This window comes from Lolium perenne, chromosome 3, assembly GCF_019359855.2.
Source record: "Lolium perenne isolate Kyuss_39 chromosome 3, Kyuss_2.0, whole genome shotgun sequence".
In the NCBI taxonomy this organism is placed as follows: domain Eukaryota; kingdom Viridiplantae; phylum Streptophyta; class Magnoliopsida; order Poales; family Poaceae; genus Lolium; species Lolium perenne.
In genome coordinates this window covers 56,858,512-56,881,395 of record NC_067246.2, presented here as the reverse complement: position 1 = coordinate 56,881,395, position 22,884 = coordinate 56,858,512, and the positions used below count along the sequence as shown (strand labels likewise).

At 43.2% G+C, this 22,884-nt stretch overlaps 2 long non-coding RNA genes across 2 annotated transcripts; both read left to right on the top strand.

Annotated features, from left to right (window-relative positions):
* The first annotated feature begins 15,280 nt into the window (after positions 1–15,280).
* On the top strand, positions 15,281–16,709 carry LOC127338144 (uncharacterized). Its single transcript, XR_007874211.1, has 3 exons — positions 15,281–15,358; positions 15,539–16,141; positions 16,615–16,709. It is a non-coding gene; the product is annotated as an uncharacterized lncRNA (long non-coding RNA).
* A 2,262-nt stretch (positions 16,710–18,971) lies between these two features.
* On the top strand, positions 18,972–20,864 carry LOC127338145 (uncharacterized). Its single transcript, XR_007874212.2, has 2 exons — positions 18,972–19,705; positions 20,534–20,864. It is a non-coding gene; the product is annotated as an uncharacterized lncRNA (long non-coding RNA).
* Positions 20,865–22,884: the final 2,020 nt, after the last annotated feature.

Genomic DNA, 22,884 nt, shown 5'->3' with positions numbered 1-22,884 from the left:
TTGAGTTGATTCCAACTTTGTGTGAAAGTAGATGAAAAGATCTAGCCAACCCCACTGGTCTCAACCCTTGATTCATCATACATCACTTGCAATAAAAATAACAAGGCAGTAGGTTTTCAGATTTGAAACATTTATTAAAAATCAACCATAGGTCATTTTGAGTTTATTCCAACTCTCAAAAATCACCTTTCATATTGTCTTTCTAAATATGTAAAAATATTACATGGTTGCTTACTATGATCATGGGCTAGAACCAAATAATGGCTATGTGGCTATTTCTAGCTCATTTAAATAATTTAAAAAAATAGTATTTGAAATCTATGAGAATATAGCATCTCATTTAAATCACCTTTACAAGTAACTAAAGGTGAGGTGATGACATTAGTCTTCATGACCTCACATGTTATTACTTGAGAATATTAAATCATTTCCAAAGTAGTATATAAATTGTATGAGATGTAGTATCTCATTTAAATCATTTTCCCAAATGAATAAATATGAAGTGGTGACTTTGGTCAACATGATCTCATACTTCATGATTTGAGGAAATTAAATCTTAGTATTTGTTTTTCAGTGAGAGGAAATTACTTTCCCCGAAACTAAATAAGGAAAACCCTAGTATAATGTTGAGTGATGATTGTGATGATGATAGATCATCTTGTGTGAGCCATTATGGCTAAAAAGTCTCCTTAAGTATTGTTTGATGATTGTTACCTCGTATCCATTTATAGACGCTAGTACCGAAAGCAACGAGGAGGAGGAGGTCTTCTATGAAGAATAGGAGGAACACTTTGACCACTATACCACTCAAGGCAAACTATTACCAATACAAGATATTACCATGAGCAAGCTCTACTCATGCCAAGCTACTAGTGCAAGATACCATGGCACTAGTATTTTTGTTTAAAGTTTGATTCTTCCTAGTCCAAGTCTTTATTTTTGCAAGCTTTTACTTTTGTTACCAAGGCTTACTTATTGGAGTTAATTCTTGTCTAAGTATAGAGTACCACAAGAGAGTCAAACTTAGCCTAAAGCTAAAATTTAGTTAGCACCCCTCATGATAGTTGCTAGTGCTAAATCTAAAATTGAATACTCTAGATGGGAACTTGTGAATCAAGTAACTTTGAAAACCTTAGGATGATGAGTCATTCTATTGAAAGTGTTGAAGGTGAATATGAACTTGGAGTGACTTTTTGAATTTGACAAAAACTGATGGTGGGGTTCGGATGCGATACCATTCCAATTTTAGAGTACCCCCACAATACCTGATTATGGGTAAGGCTTTAGCTGGAAATTTATGTATGTTAGTATGGGTTCCCTCTGAACAAGCGTCATAGAGGTTATGCTGAGGCTGCCTCCGTTGAAGGTGAAATGACGTGAAAAAGAGATGAATGTCCTACCCAAGCCCTGTGCAGTTCCTAGGATGGCAGATTGCCATCACTAGGAGGCCAAGCTCATAGGGGAGGTGACTATACTAGAGTATGTAAGTGAAAGGTTAATGGTTGATGATCCGCATACTGAGTATGATGATTCAGGGCTATCCCTGACAGATGTAATCCAAAGTTGTGGCACAAGAGTACGACCTCTGCAGAGTGTTAAACTATTCGAATAGCCGCGTCCGCGGTCATGGACAGTTGGATGGCCATACTGTTCCGTTGTCAGTTGTTTTCTAAAATGAATGGTGGCTTGAAGGGTGAATGTTGACTTGAATCACAGCAGAGTTGTGGGAATGACACTAATGTTCCCACTTGAGAAATTTTAGGGCAATAAAGAGTCTTTGACTATTAAAGTGTTTATGAAATAAAACTAGCTTTGTGCAAATAAACCTAGAAGCATAGAACCCTTAATTGAGTTATTAGTACTTCTATTTGTATTAGTTTGCAAGTACTTTAAAAGTACTCATGGCTTTGTCCCTGGCTATTCAAATGGCCAGACTATGAAGATGAGCCCCAGTACCAGGAAGATGGATAGCAGGAAGTCTATGATAACTAGGATCACCTCCTGACGTCAAGCGTTGCCTGTGGAACAGATGGACCGCTACTACGTTTCTTCCGCTGTGTGTTTTGTAATTGATCCTTAGATCAACTGTTGTTGTAAGACTTGGATCATGAGATCCTTTATTGTAAGACTATTATTGTTTGTAATGAATGATGTTCTGTGATATCGACTGTTATGTCTCGCAAAAACAATCTTCCTGGGATTGCGATGTATGGCATAATAGGCATCTGGACTTAAAAATCCGGGTGTTGATAGCCGAAGAATGAGGTTTTGCTGCAAATCTTTGGCACGCATCGCAAGTGCGAACTATATCTTTTGCATCTTCTACTGTAGTTAGCCAGTAAAATCCTGCCCTGAAAACCTTAGCTGTTATTGCTCGACTGCTTGTGTGGTGCCCGCATATTCCCTAGTGTACATCCTTCATTTTGTCTCTTCCTTCTTCGGGTGTAACGCATCTCTACAATACTCCTGATATACTTCGCTTGTACAACTCTCCCTTGACCACGGCAAAAGCTTTAGATCGTCGAATAACTCATCTTGCTTCCACCGGATCTTCGGGTATTTCTTTCCTTAGGATATATGCTACGTAAACTTGCATCCAAGGAACTTGCACCATCATAACCTCCTGTGATTCTTCTTCATCCTCCAATGTGTTTGCTTATGAGACTGCTGGAGCCCCCGAGTCCTTCTTAGGCTTCTCTTTCTTCTTTAGCTGTTTTGGTGCTTTCTTCGCCTTAGTTGATCTTTCACTTATCTCCTCCCAGAATACGCCAGGTGGTATTGCTAAACACTGTGATCCGATATTTGCCAAAACATCGGCTTCATCGTTGCTGAGTCTGCTGATATGGTTCACTTCACATCCATCAAAGAGTTTCTCGAGTTCATTGTATACCTCCTTGTATGCTATCATGTTGTCATTGACTGTATCGCATTGGTTCATCACATGTTGAGCCACCAATTGGGAGTCTCTAAAGATTTTTAGTCGAGTTGCTCCACACGCTTTCGCCATCTTTATCCCATGTATGAGCGCCTCATATTTCGCCTCATTATTGGATGCATTAGGGAACGTCATCCGCAATACATATTTCATCTTGTCTCCTTGGGGTGACATTAATATCACGCCTGCTCCAGCTCCTTCTACTCTCTTGGATCCGTCGAAGTTCATGGTCCAAGTTCTCGACAAATCTGGGGGTCCCGTATTTTGCAGATCCATCCACTCTGCGACGAAGCCTGGCAGAATTTGCGACTTTATTACTTTTCGTTTTTAATATGTGATGTCCCGAGGGGAAAGCTCTATTCCCCAAAGGGAGACATGGCCTGTAGCTTCTAGATTGTTTAAGATGTTTGATAAAGGCGCCTCATTGACCACTATTATCGGATGTGCCGAAAAATAATGTCGCAATTTTCTTGCAGTCGTGAACACTCCATATGACAACTTCTGATAATGCGGGTACCGCTGTTTTGAAGGCGATAAAACTTCACTGATGAAATATACCGGCCTTTGGACTCCATGAATTTTCCCTTCTTCTTCTCTTTCTACCACAAGAACTGTGCTGACCACCTGAGGTGTGGCCGCGATATACAACAGGAGAGTTTCCTTTTCCTTGGGAGCCACCAGTATTGGGGTGTCGAGATTGTGCGCTTGAGGTGCTCGAAAGCCCTATCTGCTTATCCGTTCCACTCGAACTTTTCTCTTTGTTTGATGAGCGCATAGAAGGGCAACGATTTTTCTCCTAGCCTGGCGACAAATCTGCTCAGAGCCGCGACACGTCCTGTCAGCTGATATATCTCCTTGAGCTTCGTCAGCTTTCTCATTGTCACAATTGCTTTTATTTTCTCAGGATTCGCCTCAATTCCCCTGGCTGATACCATGTATCCGAGGAGCTCTCCCGCAGGAATGCCAAAGGAACACTTCGTCGGGTTTAGCTTGAGGAGAAACTTGTCGAGGTTGTCGAAGGTTTCCTTGAGATCATCGTTCAAAGATAACCCATGCTTTGTTGTAATTACGATGTCGTCTCTACATACTTGAACGTTCCTGCCAATCTGCGTGGCGAGACACTTTTGCATCATCCTTTGATAAGTAGCTCCCGCGTTTTTCAATCTGAAAGGCATCGTTCTGTTGCAGAACACACCATAAGGTGTTATGAAAGCTGTTTTGACCTCATCTTCTTCTTTTAAGCGGATCTGGTTGTAACCAGAATACGCGTCCAGGAAGGAAAGACATTCGCATCCCACTGTGGATTCGATGAGTTGATCGATCCTCGGGAGGGGAAAGTGATCCTTTGGACAATGTTTATTGAGACACGTGAAGTCGACGCACATGCGAAGGACGTCAGTGTTTTTCTTTGGGACCAGAATTGGGTTAGCGACCCACGTGGCCTCCGTGTGCACCTCCTTGATGAAGTTTGCTTCTCGAAGTCGATTAATTTCTGAAAGAATAGCTTTACGGTTTGGTTCCAAAAAACGCCGCAAAGGTTGCTTGATTGGCCTAGCCCTTGGATCCAGATTAAGAGGGTGCTCGGCAAGTTCCCTAGGTACTCCTGGCATGTCAGCTGGACACCACATGCGAAGATTTCCTAGCGCTCACAGAGGAACTCAATGAGCGTGCTTTCCTATACGCTATCCATGTTTGTTGCGATAGTTGTCGTCTTCTTTGGATCTGTCGGGTGGATCTGCACTTCCTTCTAGTTCTTGGTGGTGTCAAAGGTTTGCTCCTTCAGTGGCCTCCCTCCGTCAGGCAGCACATCATAATCAGTTGTTAGCCTTGACGCCATGTACTCTGCCTGCATCCCGAAAGTTTCTGACAACCGATGAAAATCCTTGTCGCACTTATACGCCAAAGCAAAACTACCCTTTATAGTGATTGGGCCCTTGGGTCCAGGGAGCCTCCACAACAAGTATGTGTAATGTGGTACTGCCATAAATCTAGCATAAGCGGGTTGTCCTAGCAAAGCATGATACTGCGACGGGAAATCCACAAATTCGAATTCCAATTTCTCTCTTCTGTAATTCTCTCAGGTTCCAAACTGAACGTTGAGATTGATCTTTCCCAATGGATAACTTGGCTTCTCAGGAGTGATACCGTGGAAATGCGTGTCAGTTGGTATTAAGTTTGCCAGTGATATGTTCATCTTCCGCTATGTATCTGCATACATAAGGTTTAAGCTGCTGCCTCCATATATGAACACACGTGAGACGTCGAATCCTGCAATCACCGCTGGTAGGATCAGAGCTGATTGCCTTGGTCGTGGAACTTGCTGCGGGTGATCCGCTATGGTGAAACCGATGTCCTGCCCCGACCAATTCAAGTACTCAATCGTTGGTGGAGGCATTTTTTCTGCCATATAAACTCTTGTCGCGAAATCACTTTTTGAGTTCTATTCGAGGGTCTGCCCTTCTGAATCATCGAGACTGCCCCGTTGGTGTCGATATAAGGACCGTTGGTTGGAGCTGCCGCCAATTGCAACAGATGTCGATTTTCGTCTGTAATTGCGGGTGGAGGTGGACGGTGAATCTCACTCCTTGGCCCCTGAGGGTTCCTGTTCGCTACCTGTGCATTGGTATGCCCTGCGTATCTGTGCAGTGCTAGGAAAGTTCGGCAGTCCTTCTGCAGGTGCCCCGACTGCCTCTTCCCATTATTGTCGAGAAAGAAGTGCATTTGTGTGGGGACCCAGCGTACCACTGCATGGTGTAGTACACAAGTCGTTGACATAACACAAGTGAAACACCGTTCCACTCATATTGCATCCCTCAGAGTGGTACAACAGAAACATATGCGAGTCCAAGGTATGTCTATAGAAGAATACACAAACTGTTTACAGAAGATCAACAGAGCCTCCTACTTTACAGTGAGGTAAAACATCAAATAAAGCTCCAGAAGAACGACTCGTAGTCTATCTTATTGCTATCACTATCTCTAGAGATACAAGGCTTGCTATAGAATTCTAGCTACTTTGGTGCTAGGATTAGGGAAATGTTCCCTTTTAGTACTAATCAAAGTTTCCACTCTAACTGATACAGAACTTGACTCCATTGACTTCATTGAGTGGATTCTTCATCTTGTTGCAGTTGACTCCTTTGTCTTCGAGTTCCACGGTAGTTTCTCCTTCGGTGCCTTGATCTAAGAAGGGGGTTCAAATGGGAGGGAATGAGTACGAGCGTACTCAGCAAGTTCATATCAGGAAATAGGTGTATCATGCACTAGCTACAGCCATAGACCAGAAAGTCATAGGCCAATGCAAGTTTTCATAAACATTTCTTCAAAAGGTTTATTTTATTCTGAAAACTATGCCCGTCAGTCTTCACAGGTTGACCAGAACTTCATGGAGTTCCTTTCTTGCCGCGTTCGCAGTTCCCTTCCCGGAACAGGGAGTGACAGCCACAATTTGATACACTTTGCAGAGGTGCGTTACTTTTCCCATAAGAGACCTTATCCTTGTTTCCAACCAGGCGACATCTTTCCCATCCACACTTCCTTTGGTGTGAGGCCAGGTGTAAGATCCAAGCCCACACTGCCTTCTCCGCGACCCTGCAAACCCACCCTTTTGTCCAACCACACACCCCCAGTAGACATCTTCCGATAATACGGCTTTACTCACGGTGTACTTTGGACAATCCATCATAGACCGTAGAGCCCGTCATCACACACGGATGGGGATTTAAAAGGATATCCCAACCTACGGCAGTGCCTCCAACACCCCGCAGCTCTAACAGTCCGTTGGCGTGCAGGAGGGAAAAGATACGGCTGGCTTCCCCAGAGCCATTATAGATCTTATGGTCAACGCGATATGTACGGCGCTAGAATCACTGGACGGCATTGGTACTTAGTCCTAGATGAGTAGTACCCATGCAATGGAACCTCCACCATATCAACACATACCATGGTTACATTGCCCACCACATAGTCATATTCATAATTGTAAAATAATACTTTGCTTTTCAATGCATGAGTGATAAGTATAGTACTTTGCATATCGTTTGATACAAATAATCAAATAACATGATAAAGCGATGAACTTGCCTTTCTTGACTGCAAGATTATGCAGGCAAAAGCTTCGATACGTGAGAACTCCAAATTCTGAAATACCATCATTGTCCGGTAAGGACAATGTTTAAAGAACTGGCAAAGATGCTATAATGCATAGTATGAGATGCAATCATCCCGAGCGTAACCTAATCCCGATGCTTTAGGATTGATGAGTTGTAAAGATTTCTTTAGGGCGTGTTGCACTTTTAGAATGGTTCTCAAACAAGGTTATTATTAGGGTTGGTGATATTAATAGCATAAACAAGTATTATAAGGTATTATAACAAGTATACACATAAAGAATAGTGGTGAAACAATAAGTAAAGAATAGTTGTCAATTTTAAGTTCTACAGGACATGGTTGATGATTACTTATATTATACTTCAAAAGAATAACTTTTGAAGAACAGGTTAAAATAGAATATGAACTACTATACATAGGAGCTATGGCTTTCTAGGGTTTACTACTGGATTCACATTTGCTTCACTAAGTAATCAATAATGGTTTCTAAGCTAAGTGGTTTATTACTTTCTAAGTAGGGTTTAGTGGGATAGGAGCATGTGATGTGAATTGTTACACAAGGTTGATACTAGGGTTTATCTTATGGTTCTACTAGGGTTTGATGGTTGAGGTTGATTCTAATGGTATGGTATATAGGAGTGGTGATCAATGGTACTAATCCAATTAACAAGTTAGGGTTTGCTCCTAAGTGACACTAGGGAATCATATAGGTTTTAATTAAGAATAGGGACATGAAATGATAATCTCATGTGACTTGGTTTATGCTAGTGGATCATAAGCATGCATTCATTTGTTTCTTACTAGGGTTTTATAGGTATAAATGAAGCTTTTATAATCATATGGGTTAAACCCCTAGGGTTTTAGGATTGCAACTATTAAGGATGAACACACATAGAATAATGGGATCAAAGTCTTACTTATATTAATATTAGGTTTTCTAAATTATGATACAACTCTTGAACTAATAAATGATCATAGAGGTGTAGTCACTAATTACTTTGAAATAAATTTAATGATGGTATTAGCATTTTATTAATTTTAAGTGATTTAATAATTAAGATACATGCTACTTAGGGTTTTATTTAAGAATTAGGGTTTATGAATTATCACTAATATCTAAAGTTAATAAAAATATGATAAAGGAAACTAATCTTAAGATTTAATTTAGTTACTGAATAGCTAATATTTAATTTTGAAACTTTACAAATTATTGAATTCAAATTGGATTCAAAACAATTGAAAAGGCATAATTAACAAAGTTAAAAATAAGTGAATTTTTATTTTGACACACATTTTTATTTTATATTTTATTTGAATAGAGTTTATTTTTGTGAGCATTTTGATATATTATTCATATTTTTCTGAGTTCATATGAATTTTATATGATTTTGCAAAGTTTTAGCTATTTACTAGAATCTATAAATAAACATAAATCCTAAATGTACCAGGCCTAAATCTAACCCTAGTAACTGACTAGTGGGCCAATGGACACGTAGGCTGCCAGATGGGCTTGGACCGAGTCAACAAGAGGAACAGACCCCACCGGCCACGTCGACTTCGCCGGAGACGCGCCGGTGAGCAACGTCGACGGCGTTCTGGCCCTCCCGCGAGTACGCGGAGTATACTAAATGAATCGCCACGACCTACTGAGCATGCTAGGTGTGGCGCCGCTACGAAAAGGTCACCGGAGTTGCTCCGGTGAGCATCAACTGCGGCGGCGCACGGCGGCGATCTTCTAATCGGAGGCTAGGGGTGATGCCGAGACAAACGGGATAGTCCCTGAGATGCGCACGCTCACCCTGAGGCTTGTAGACTGCTTGACGAGGTGGATGGAGGACGGAGACGAGCTCCAGTTCGCCATTCCCGGAACGGCAAAATTAGCTTGACTGGAGGCACCCAAGCTCGATTCCTTTTGCAGAGAAGATCTGCACACTCTTGCGCAACTCCCAAGCCAAACCACGCTCTCCGGGGTGCTCTCAATCGATGGCGCCATGGAGGTCACCGGCGAACAGTGAAGGAATAAGCTGAGGAATAGGGGGCGACTGAGAGGAATTTGAGTGGCAGAGGTGAACAAGGGAAGCACGGAGATCCTCCTAGTGGCTTTATAGGGATTGAGATGGTCGGGAACGACGACGAGCTTGGGCGACGGGCGGCCAGGATACGGAGACGAGGTGAGTTAGGGTTCCAGTGCACGAATCGTGATGATTTTGGATAACACGGACGCGAAATCGCCAGGTGACAAGGTGTTAACTTGTCAATGCCTACAAGTAGTAGACTAGGGTTTCGTTGGATGTAGAGGGCAAGTAGATCTCGAAGGTTTCAGCCGAAAAGTACTCGACGAAATACAAACTAGGGTTTACTCAACAATGATTCGATGATCTTCTCGTCCCTCGACTCCCCTTTATATATGAGGCGGAGCCGAGGGATTCGTATTGTACAAGTTACAGAGTCTGGGGAGGTTTCTAACTCATCCCGCAAGATTACACACAACACTTCCTATTACAACTCTAGCTTTCCTTAATAATATCTTTGGGCTTCCGAGTCTTCTTATTCTTTGGGTAGTGGGCCTTCAGTAAACCCCGGGTACTATCTTCGGCAGGCCCATTGGGGATGCCTATGTCAGTAGCCCCCGCGATTTTGCTTGAATCGTAGAGTCAGGGAAAATCTCCACGGTTTATTTTTACTTGACAACTTTAACTTTTCTATATTTCTTCTCACGAATTTCTATATTGTACAGGGATAATGGTAGTTGGGGCTAGTTCATCTGACGGATCAGGTACTAGTTAACTGCTCTAGTGGCAATCCGCAAAAACCTACTTCAAGATCACGTCCCTGGACATGATCTCGGGATACTGGTGTAAACTTCGACAGGTGCCGCTTAAGGTCTTACCATTCTGTCGAGTCCCAGTCAAATTTATCGGGTACCTAACGCGTCCGTTAGGATTTTTCTTCGTATCTGTTGATACGGATAAAAGTAGCAAACCGCCGTCAGAGACGGTGCCACGCCGCACAGAACGGATCTGGGGTCTTACCTTCGCAGTGTTTTGCGGCATTCAGAATTTATTCGCAACTTTTGGCGTTCTGAGAATATATTGTCGAGTGCTTATTCGGCTGTTGGAATAGCACATTTCATCGAGTCAATTTCTGACTTATATTGCTTTCCCGATGGGAGTACATGTAGAGTTATTTTTATAACTCGAAATATGCTCCTTCTTCCTTCTTTTACTTTCTTTCTTTCTCTTTTTCTTTCTGATAATTTTCATCGGGCACGCGAACAGCGTTCCCGATGGGAGTAGCCCCCGAGGCTACAGCCAAGGACTTGTGCTTGGTTGTAGGCTCAACATTTTAGTGCACTGTGTCGCTATATTGTCATTCCTTCTCGATATTTTATTATTTTATATCTCGGGTGCGCGAACAGCACTCCCGATGGGAGTAGCCCCCGAGGCTATGATCAAATGCTTGCGTTTGATCATAGGCTCCCTCAATTTCTATATTGTCACACTCGAGATTTCCTTTTTTCAAAGTAGCCCCCGAGCATTTGGGCAAAAACTTGTATTTGATCAAAGGCTCCCGAAGTATTCAATAACTTCTCCTGTCGCCAATCTTCTTTTATTTTTCTTGTCGAAATTTTCTCCCTTGGTCAAATTTACTTCATTGCTGGTAATAGTCGCAATTTTTCCACCTATAAAGCGTAAATACCACTATCTCTCTGCCTTGTGGGTCCATTGTTTCCACCACGTTGACACGTCGTGCAAGTGGGGGACACACGTCCTCCGCTTTTTCTGGCACACGTACCGTAACTCCTCCAATGTTAAAATACTTTTTTACCCTTGTCTATACGTGGCTATCATCTGCTGCACACTTTTTTCATCCAACGGTCCGCCGTTTCGCCGCACCTCTATATAAGATCTCCTTCTTCTTCCTCGAGCACTTCCGCTCACGCCGTTGATGTGCTCTCCTCTGCAAATCCTCCTGCGCTCCACAATTCTCTAAGCTCTGTACTCCTGCGCCATTGTTAATGCCACCGCGTCGCTTGACCAGGCACAGCACGCCGGAATCTTCAATGGCTGCCGTGGATCTGGGAACCGCGGAGTGGGAAAGATCCAAGCTTTCCGCTCAGGATATCAATCTTCTGAAGAAGCTGGGGCTCAATAAGAAGCCCAACGCACTGCGCTTCCCTAGTGAAGAGACCTACCCAACCCCTCCAATGGGGTATCGGGTAAGTTTCATCGACCACCTCATCCGTGGTCTTTCCGCCCCCATTCATCCTTTTCTTCGCGGACTGCTTTTTATTTATGGTCTGCAACTTCATCACTTGACCCCCAATTCTATCCTCCATATTTCTATCTTCATCACCCTCTGCGAAGCCTTCCTTGACGTCCAGCCTAACTGGGCGCTATGGAAGCGTATTTTCTTCTGTCGCCGCAATGGCTCTCCACACGTCGCCTATAATATAGGCGGCGTTGTAATTTCCATTCGCCCCACTGTCGATTACTTCGATGTCAAACTCCCTGATTCAGTTCAGGGGTGGCGCAAGAAGTGGTTGTACATTCAGGAGGAGAACCATGGATGTGCTGAAGACAACATCCCTCCTTTTGATGGTGCCGAGAAAATTCTTCGCCGCCGCTCCTGGGACGCAGAGGCTACCGAAGAAGAAAGAAAGGGGACGGAAGCCCTGATGGCTCGTATCCATGAGTTGCAAAATACTCGCGGCAAAGAGTTATCAGGTATTCAAATCACAGCCTATTATCTGAGGACCAGGGTGCAGCCTCTCCAAGCTCGCAAACACCCTCTCTGGAAATATTCTGGCGACTTGGACGTAGATCGGTTGTCGACGGATTTAGAGGTCAAGGATTTAGAAAAACTTGTCCGAAAAATCTCGTCTCTCAGCAAAAAAGATCCTGTCCCTTCTTCTTGTCGCGTAAAACCTTTCAGCGCCACCAATCCACTTCACAAGGTAAGCTTTGTCGCTTGATTTGCTACTGTTTTGCTATCTTTATTTTTTATTTTCCTACTTTTTAACATCTTCCTCTGCTTTTTGTATAGAACCATCCAAATCCCGTCTCGCTCCCTCCCCTTCCTGAAGGTGGAGAAGTCGAGGAAAGGGCTATCATCACCGACGACAACCAAGATGCCCCCTCGTTTGTAAATGAACCCGTAGATTCTCTAAAATCTGCGGGTTCCTCCGAAAAGGAAGCTGCTTCCGAGGGCACTACGTCGGCACAATCTCCTCCTCCTGCTGTTTCTCCAAGGAACAAAAGGAAAAGGAATGACGCCGAGGATTCCGGCACTTCCAAAGCCGAAGAAGTTGATCCTTCACGTCAGAAGGCAGCTTATGATCCATACCTTGGATCCCTCATCAGCTCGTAAGTTGTCTTTATTTCTCCTTATCTTAGCACTCGAAGTTTTTTGTATATCTCGCTTTTTATGCTGTCATCTTTTATTCGCAGTGATGATGAGGAAGAACTACCAACTCTTGATGTGGCTGCTCGAACGAGTTCGTCACATACTTTAGTTGTTTCGGAGACGCCAGCTGAAGGAGAGAAATCCTCGCCTCCTCAACTAAATGTTGGCGCTCCCACTCCACCTTCGAGCCCTCTTGTCCCTTCACCAAAAAGGACAAGGATAGAAACGATCGTGGAGCCTACCCTTGAATTGGGTAGCTCCTCCAATTCTCTCTTGGATGACGTAAGTTCTGAATTTGCTTATCTACATTTCCTCTTGTTTCCTTCTTTTATGCCTTCATATTTTTTCCATACCGACGTTTTCTTTCTTTGTCTTTCTTTGACAGCCTATGGTCAAAGAGCTTCTTCGTATCGGTGCCCAATTTGTTGGGTACCGTGAATATGCTAGCAAGACTGAAGGTAATAATTTTTTCGATGACACCTGCTTTATGACTTCTTGCTCCTGCTTTGTTGCAATTTTGACGACTCTTGACTATTGTGGCAGAAAAACTTGCAGAAGCCAACAAGCTTGTCGACACTCTTGCTCAGAAACTGGAGCAGAGTGAAACGGCTCGCAAGAAGGCTGAACTTGATGCTAGCCAAGCTAAAGCAGAAGCTGAAAAGGCCACGGCAAAGGCTGCTGGTGTCGAAGATCTGCAGAAAAGGCTTGATGTCGCCGAAGCTGCTTTGAACGAACACAAGGCCGCCCAGATTGCTCGTGAAAAGGCGATCACCAAACGGTTGAATGCGCAGAATCGGTGCTTTGTCGGTAATTTTGTCGTCCCCTTCTATCTTTTCCTTTTTTAGGGTTAATTTTCCTTTCTTGCTGTCGACCAACACATATTTTCTTCGACAGCCAAAACAAACCAAGAATTTGAGCTTGAAGATCCCGACGATGATCCTCTTCTGGACGCACTCTCTTTCCTGGAGTTTCATGGAACTGAAGTTCGCGAAGGCATAGAACATGCTGACGCGGGTTTATCAAAGCTGTTCCCCTACTTCTTCCCAAGGAAAGAGGAGCCCAAAACTTTCCTTGCTCTTGCCAAGGACTTCGATTTGCCAGAAAATCTTGGACTGAAGATGCGCCAGGAGAACATAAAGGTTGCTGTCGAAAGCACTGTTGCCTTGGTTGCGGACAGCCAACAAACTGTTGACTGGATGAAAGTTGGCGCCACCGAGCAGATAGAACAGACGAAATGGCGTTCATTGATCAAGGCGGCCAAGCCCAACGCGAAGAAAATCCTGGCCTATCTCGGGATCAAGCCAGCTTCAACTCCTAGCTCATCAAAGCCGGAGGTCTAGTTGAACGCCTCCTCTTTTTCTTTCTTTTGCTTTTGATGATGTCGCCAAAGTAGCTATTTGGCGACACTTATCCCACTAGCTCCACTGTAATGCTTTGTAAATATTCTGGAAGGTCAATGAAAACTCTATCTTGCTTGTTGATTGATGTCGACTTTTTTGTTAAATTTCAGTTGGTGTTTGATAACTATACTCCGTCTTTTGCTCCTTCCGATGTTTTGCCTTCTCCTTCTCGCTCAAGAAAAGTTCTTGCTGATACTGAACCTGCCGAAGGTTCCTTGCCGCAAGAAATGGAAGAACTTCGACAGCAACTTCAGTATTTGAAGAAGCAAACACTTGTGATGATGGAACAGTCTCGCAAAGCATCTGATGCCGAAAAAATTGCGCTTCGGCAAGCTCAAGAGGCCATGGCTACTAAGGAAATCGCCGTTTCTGAGGCTGAAAAGGCGACTGCTCGAGAGAATTTTAGGCTCGAGTTAATGAATGAAGCCAGCGCGGATATGTCGGGTATGCTTGTCACATCTTTCTTTATAAGACCACGATACACTACTGCAGAAAGCCTCATAGCTGCCAGGTCATTAGTGACAGGCAAAATTATGCCTGTCACTGATTTATATGACCAGTGACAGACACATATAAGCCTGTCACTAGTACAAAACACTAGTGACAGGCGCATAGAAATGACTGTCACTGAACTTTTTTTCTTACACTGGCCGGAAGCAACAATATACTAGCGACAGGCTGATAAAAAAAGCTTGTCACTGCCATTTCGTGGAGAGGAGAGCCCAGTTAACCCACCCGGTCATCCTCTTTTTGGACCGGCAAAAGAAATCACGGTGAAACACACTAGCGGGGACTTGGCCAGAAATCAGGTCACTGCCGCCGCCCTCCAAATCCCCAACCGCTGCCGCCCTACTCCTCGCTGGTCGCCCCGAGCCATCTCTAACGCCGCCACCGCATTTCATCCCCAACCTCTGCTCCGCCATGAATCCCCAACGCGGCCCGCCTGTCCGCCCGATGCCGCACCCCTTCATCCATAACCTCTGCTCCCGGATTCCACAACGCCTCGATTTTGTGTGGTTGCAGGTCGATTCGCAGACGCTACCACACGAGGGAGCGGCCCGGTGACGTGCAAAGGCAGCCTGATTGCGACGGCGGGCTTCTTCTCTCGGCCTCGTCCCCTTACAGTCGCGTGGGGATCATGCCCCGGATTGGAGGTTTGGGTCCTTCCTCGCTTTCTCTGCTTTGTCCTTTGGTTTCTCACATGCGAGGTGTGTGTTTGGGATGGGGTGGGGGGTCCTACGGTGGCGCATGTACTGTACGATGAACTCAGTCAGGAACGGATTTTTGTAAATGGTCGGCCCTCCTTGTGGAAGGTTGCTCCGGCGGAAGTGGAGGCGGTGGTGCCCGGTTGCTCCATCCGGCACTAAAGCGCGCCCTCCGCCCTACAGCCGCCTGCCCGCCGAGCATCCACGCCGCCGCCCGGGCGAGAGAATGCACACCCACATCAGCCGCCTCCTGCACGTCCGCTGCTCCACATCTTCGCTGCAGGCTGCAGCTCGATGATTCGGTAATGCACCAGGTTTCCACATTGACTCACTATTACGGAATATTAACTGAATTTTTTGCCTTTTGAATATGTAATTCAATATAGTAGTATAAAAGGTCCACTCCTTCCAATGAATTCCTATAACGCAGGGGGTAATTTTACCCATCACTGTTTCTCATTTATAGTTGCTTCATCCGTCAGTGCTCTGTGCAGGGCGGGTACCCTTGGCCTCACTCTCGGGCTCTGAAAACCAAGACAAGGAACACATTGCTGAATGCTCTACGAGATCATAAAACAAAGACCCTACGAGGGTAAAGAAAATGTATGTGCGTTAGGAAGTTGGCTGATACTAGATCTTCTCATTACGTCAATCAGTCAACTGTATTGAGTCGAAGGCATTAGTGACGCATTAGAGTAGTTAGCATCAAAGAGGGCCAACAGACATAGTTGGATACAATGAGGAGGAACAGGTTTGTGTTGTATTATAGATGCTATTGAGAATACCTGTTTCAGTAATAATGACACACACCGTTATTGCTTTATTTAACAGGAAGTTGTATTCGGGGTTATAACCTTTGTACTTCATATTGGAAATATAACATTTGCCAAGAGAACATAAGTTGATTCATTTGTGCTTAAGGATGATAACTCCAGTTTCACCTTAACACTGCAGCAGAACTACTGGAGTGAGCATATTTTTTCCTTTCAAAAAGCCCTGAAGAAGTTTTTACTAGAAGGAGTCTGCACTGCACTTGCTAGCTGAGATGAATTAGCCAAAACACTATACTCCCGATTGTTTGATTGGTAATGCTACTCTAGCAGAAAACTCCAATTATTTTTTATTTGAAAATGCTAATTTGACTTGTGATGTTTTAATATTCAAAATAAAGCGGGGACTTTTTAATTCGACATTGTTGATCTGTTAGATGTTTTAGAATTTTGATAAGAATGCAGTTTTTTCATTTGACTAAAAATTTCAAGATGGTCAGTGAGATACCACCCTATGATGTGTGAAACTTGTCTCAAACTCTCAATTAGTTAGTTCTTGTGAACTCTCCAATTAGTAGAAGCATTTCTGAAGTTGTGTAATAACTAAATGTAGCAGTTCTAGGCTGTGGTCCAAATCATATGTCACTGTGTTTGAATGCCACTGTCAACTTATCTGGATTCTAAACATGCATCGTATGAGTGTTTATTGTTTAACCAAAAAAATTATGTGATGTATACTATTTTTCTCCCAAATTTATATATTATGTAATATCTACATTCGTTTTCAGTTACGGTGAACTCTTGAGTGTTATATGCCAACTTAGAAGGTTAAGAACCAAGTGCATAAGAGCTTTGTGAGGGCCGGAGGAAGCACAACTTGCTATGGCATTGCTTGCGCACAGTTGATGTGGGCGTAGTAGCTTCCTTCTGACGGTAAAGCACTCGTCCGTTGGGAACCCCAAGAGGAAGGTATGATGTGTACAGCAGCAAGTTTTTCCTCAGTAAGAAACCAAGGTTTATCGAACCAGTAGGAGCCAAGAAGCACGTTGAAGGTTGTTGATGGCGGAGTGTAGTGCGGCGCAACACCAGGGATTCCGGCGCCAACGTGGAACCTGCACAACACAATCTAAGTACTTTGCCCCAACTTAACAGTGAGGTTGTCAATCTCACCGGCTTGCTGTAACAAAGGATTAGATGTATAGTGTGGAAGATGATGTTTGCAGAAAACAGTAGAACAAGTATTGCAGTAGATTGTATTCGATGTAAAAGAATGGACCGGGGTCCACAGTTCACTAGAGGTGTCTCTCCCATAAGAAATAGCATATTGGGTAAACAAATTACAGTTGGGCAATTGACAAATAAAGAGAGCATAACAATGCACATACATGATATGATGAGTAGTGTGAGATTTAATTGGGCATTACGACAAAGTACATAGACCGCTATCCAGCATGCATCTATGCCTAAAAAGTCCACCTTCAGGTTATCATCCGAACCCCCTCCAGTATTAAGTTGCAAACAACAGACAATTGCATTAAGTATGGTGCGTAATGTAATCAACAAATACATCCTTAGATATAGAATTGATGTTTTATCCCTAGTGCCAACAGCACATCCACAACCTTAGAGGTTGCTGTCACTCCCCCAGATTTAATGGAGGCATGAACCCACTATCGAGCATAAATACTCCCTCTTGGAGTTACAAGCAATGACTTGGCCAGAGCCTCTACTAGCAACGGAGAGCATGCAAGATCATAAACAACACATAGATAGATTGATAATCAACATAGCATAGTATTCATTATTCATCGGATCCCAACAAACGCACATGTAGCATTACAGATAGATGATCTTGATCATGTTAGGCAGCTCACAATATCAGACAATGATAGCACAATGGGGAGAAGACGACCATCTAGCTACTGCTATGGACCCATAGTCCAGGGGTGAACTACTCACACATCAATCCGGAGGCGACCATGGCGGTGTAGAGTCCTCCGGGAGATGATTCCCCTCTCCGGCAGGGTGCCGGAGGCGATCTCCTGAATCCCCCGAGATGGGATTGGTGGCGGCGGCGTCTCTCGAAGGTTTTCCGTATCGTGGCTCTCGGTACTGGGGCTATTATCGACGGAGGCTTAAGTAGGCGGAAGGGCAGAGTCGGAGGAGTCACGGGGGCCCCACACGCTAGGGCCGCGCGGGCCCCCCTTGGGCCGCGCCGCCCTAGTGTGGCGGCGCCCCGTGGCCCCACTTCGTCTCCCCCTAGGTCTTCTGGAAGCTTCGTGCAAAAATAGGACCCTGGGCATTGATTTCGTCCAATTCCGAGAATATTTCCTTACTAGGATTTCTGAAACCAAAAACAGCAGAAAACAACAACTGGCTCTTCGGCATCTCGTTAATAGGTTAGTGCCGGAAAATGCATAATAATGACATATAATGTGTATAAAACATGTGAGTATCATCATAAAAGTAGCATGGAACATAAGAAATTATAGATACGTTTGAGACGTATCAGGCATCTTTGAATAATTTTGGGTTGCACTCCTGGTTGTTGCTGCTGGTATTCCTATTTCTTTCATATGCATGCTTACATATTGTATAAGCGCTAATGGCACAATCTAATGATCTGCTCTGTGATTAAATGTGGAAGATGTTCATAGAGTTGAAGCTCATGATGTTACGTTCTCAGCCCCTCCCAATGTGGAACATACCACATTTTAGGACATCACCAACATCCACTACTCAGGTAATTGTCAACAACTTCCTATTACTCAGGTAATTGATGAGATGCTAAATTTCTACTAGAGCAGCAAGCTAAGCTTCTTTTAAGAAGTTCGACTGGATCATACTTTTTTTCATTATCCTGTGTTACCTATCCTAGGTAACATTTTATAATCAGAATAGATGCTTACTTCATCGTGTACATTTTATGCTTGATCCTAGGTATCATCTTAAATATGCAATGGAGTTATTATGCACTCAGATTCGTATATGCAATGAAGCTATTATGCATCAAATTACAGCCTAGGAAGTAAATAACCGATTACCCTTCCGAAAGTGGGTCGGAGAGTTTGTGTGCACCTGATGGTCATCTTCAGAAGTTCTGAACTTTCTGGGTATATATTTGCTACATGGGAGGACTCCTCGATAATAATAATATATCATGATTATGGTATATAGCCGATCCTGAACATGAACAAGACATAAAATAATAATGGATTCTCTACGAAGAAATTATGGACTGTATACCAATGATTTAGAATTCCAAGTAATAAATGCTATAAGATTATAGTACATCATCTGAGAAAGCAGACCTTTGTAGTCATATTAATATTACTCCAACTGACCATATACCTTCGTAGTCATAAGAAACTGCACTAACAAAGATATACGAGTGTGCAATACAATTAAAATATTAGAAAGTGTCACTGGAATTGAGAGCTAGGTTCTTGCCACATGTTCATCTATATATAGCTCTGAACGACCAATAGCTGACTCGTGATTGGTTATATTTAATTCACAGTTGATGATATTGTTTCCATTTAAGATCAAAGTTTGAAAATGAATTAGGTAAGTGAATCTGTACCGTGATATCCTTCCAATATGCTACATCTGACCATATTTTTTTAGAAATCTAAAATCAAAATGATACAGCAACACAACTCTGACGTAAGGTTCAGTTATATTAATAGTATTGTATCTTGTTGTCTCTACTTTTTTTGGATAATAAATAAACTATAGCTAAATGCTAGAGGCCTATGTCGAGCTTCTGTTTTACATGTAGGGATATATTTGTGCTTTTGCTTATGCAATTTGTTTATTCAGTGCTAGGCCTCCTGCCGCCGTTGCCGCCTCCAGCCTCTCGCCGCCGACGTGTCCCAGGTCCGTATTCCCCATTTCTCAAGCCAAATAAATGTACATGGCTCTGAAATTGACATGTCCTATGCTGGAGATAATGAAAGATCTATTTTGCTGCTCTCTGCTTTCCACTTTATTGCTCAGTGTAGTTTACTCATTTTAACTAGCTTCTGATCATATAGCTTCATACATCTATGAGCATGAAACTATTTCTAGTATACTGTAGCTGTTTGAAATTATTCAGTAACCAAATTTTGCCTGATGTAATGTTAGTCTATTTTACTATTTCATCTGAACTGGTTACACAGTCCTAGAATGTTAACTTTCCTTCAACAATACTTTCCCTGTCATGCTCCTGAATCATAATTGATAGTGAGGAGGCACTACAAATTTCATATGGTTGTGTTGTTTCAAAAGTGCAGCCTGTTAGTGAAATAAAGAAATACATTATACACCAAATGTTTGTTTTCATATTTTTCTCATTTTTCACGTTCACCTAATCTATTTTAAAGTTTGGCTGAGTATAAAAGTTCACTGATTCTATTATCTGTGATTATTCTAGACTTTATAAAAGCAGATCTCAACAATCCTTTCTCAGGTTAACTTCGTGAAAATAGGTGACAGATGAACGTGATCTGTAGTGCAGCCTGCTAGTGAAATGAACAAATACATTATAAACCAAATAGCTGATAGATGAACGTGATCTGTATGCAATTTGAAATATGTCACAGCTTTCTATTCTGGCTACCTGTGCTCATGTGTTGCTATACTCTGTCTAAGCTATTACGGAGGCCCTTAATTCATTTTATTTTTTATTATTTACGATGCTTACGTTCCCTTTTTCCATTACAGGGCTGGTCAAGATTCTCAAGAAATATGACAAGAGAACTAGGTCCCTTATCCGTCTCCATTTCATTAAAAATGTCCTACTTCAGCCTTTCTTCACCACTGACCCATGTACCAGCTTGTGAAGGAGTGTGAGGTTATGCTCGACTAGCTCCTATAATGGAACAAACCATCTGTATCAAATGAAGATCAAATGAAGATGGAAAAGAAGATATCAACACTAAGACAAGCCTCCGAACCCTAGTTCTTTCTTGGATAGTTGAATGCATTCTAGAGCTTGATGTTCATGAAGACCATGTAAGTACGTGAAGAGCTTGATGAGATAGATTGCAACTTATGTGCAAATGTTATGTCATATTAGGTGATGTGAGCGCAGCATTGGTACAACATTATATTGTGCAATCTAAAATATTCGTGAAAAATGCATTTTATTTTCTATAACATCTTATTGTGCTAGCTGGTTGTGGAAAAGATATTTATTTTTTTATTATCAAAATTCAAACCAGTGACAGGCAGGATAATGGGCCTGTCACTACCAAACCTCCTAGGGCCGTGGCCTTCCATCACCACACCATCACCACTAGTGACAGGCATCTCTTTGTGCATGTCATTAGTATGCCCACACTAGTGACAGGCATGTGTGCCTGTCACTAGTAACCTGGTACCAGTGACTAGTCATTAGTGACAGGCGCTTTGCCTGTCACTAACAAACCATTTGTGCTTGTCACTAGAGGCCTATTCTGCAGTAGTGATACCTTCCGCCTTCCTGCTACGTCTCTTAAAAATTTCTGCACCGCTGCTTGATAGGTTCCTTTATTGATGCTGCTGCCGAAGAAGAAAGGGTAAATACTAGGACGAACCTCCTTGTTAACCTTGCCCTTGACCATGGTTCTCTGTTCTGGGCTACCCCGGAGAGGACCCGACAGATTGTCAGATTTCAAGATCGCACCTCCCAAACTCGCGTCTTCCTTGATTTTTGTACCAGGACCCTGTCTATGGTTTATAACTCTATGTTTCCTCGGAACGTTCAGCCACAAACTCTTCCTGAGCTAATGGAAAGATTTAAGGATCCCCACAAGATCCATGGTTTTGTAAAAGCTCAACTAGTAGCTGGCGCCAGGTTTGCCCTTATCATGCTTCAGATCTGCCACTCGAAGCTTGACCTGACCCAAGTTGTTGCAAAAGTTCATGAGAAGGTAAGGCGTCGAAGAGTTGGTGTCGACAGAATTAACACGAAGGTTTCGCCTGTAGCCGAAGAAATGATTGAAGATCTTCTTCGGATGGATGCCGACTTTTTTGCAGATGGTCATTATGCTGATTTTCTTGGTGCTGCTCCCGAAGAGGGCAGAATTACCATTGATAACATATTGAATCGTGACTAATTTTTCTTTGGTAGACAACTCTTCTTTGTAAGCCACAATTGTGTCTGAATTGTGAAGCAATCATCATATGTCTATATTTGTCTAGCCCCCGATTGTTTTCGGTGCCTATTTTCTGTATTTGTGTATTGCGAGGTTTTGAACCAAGGCATTTATTCAATATGTAGTTTTGGCGAGTATCAGCCCCCGAGCTTTCTTGTCGAGTACTATTTTGTATTTTTATTGACTCGCGAGGTATTTAATACCAAGGCGAGACTATCTTTTTTTTTGAAGAACTATATTGAGAATCGTCGGGCCTGAGCCTTTGAGCGTGTCGATGAAAAAGAGTTATATTGTCACTATCTTTACTATATTGCAGCACCGCGAGCCCGCCTCATTAAAAACCTTTCCCGGCCCCACTCGGTGCCCCGAAAAAGGAAAAGAGTGCGTCTGAAAACTCGCGGGCGTTTCAGTACATTGAAGTTTTACAAGGACTATATTTCGACTCTAGGCGTAGAACCGCCTGAGTTGCGCCACGTTCCAGGGGTTTTGCTCCTCCACCCCTGTCTTCATGTCCTTTATCCTGTATGCTCCTCCTCCGATTACTTCTGTGACGATGTAAGGTCCCAGCCATGCGGACTCGAGCTTTTCATGACTTTTTTGCGTGAGCCGAAGAACTAAGTCTCCCACCTGAAAGGATCTTGGCCGTAGACGTCGACTATGGTAGTTCTTCAAGCCTTGTTGATATTTGGTTACTCGAGAGAGTACTTCATCTCTAGCCTCATCGAGTGCGTCGACGTCATCTTCTAACGCTTTCCTCGACACCTCTTCGTCATATTCCACGACTCGTGGAGAATCATGTTCTATCTCAATTGGTAGTACTGCTTCCGCTCCATGGACTAAAAAGAACGGAGTTTCTTGCGTCGCTGTGTTTGGTTTTGTTCGTATGCTCCACAACACACTGGGAAGCTCCTCTGGCCAGGTGTGCCGAGCTTTCTC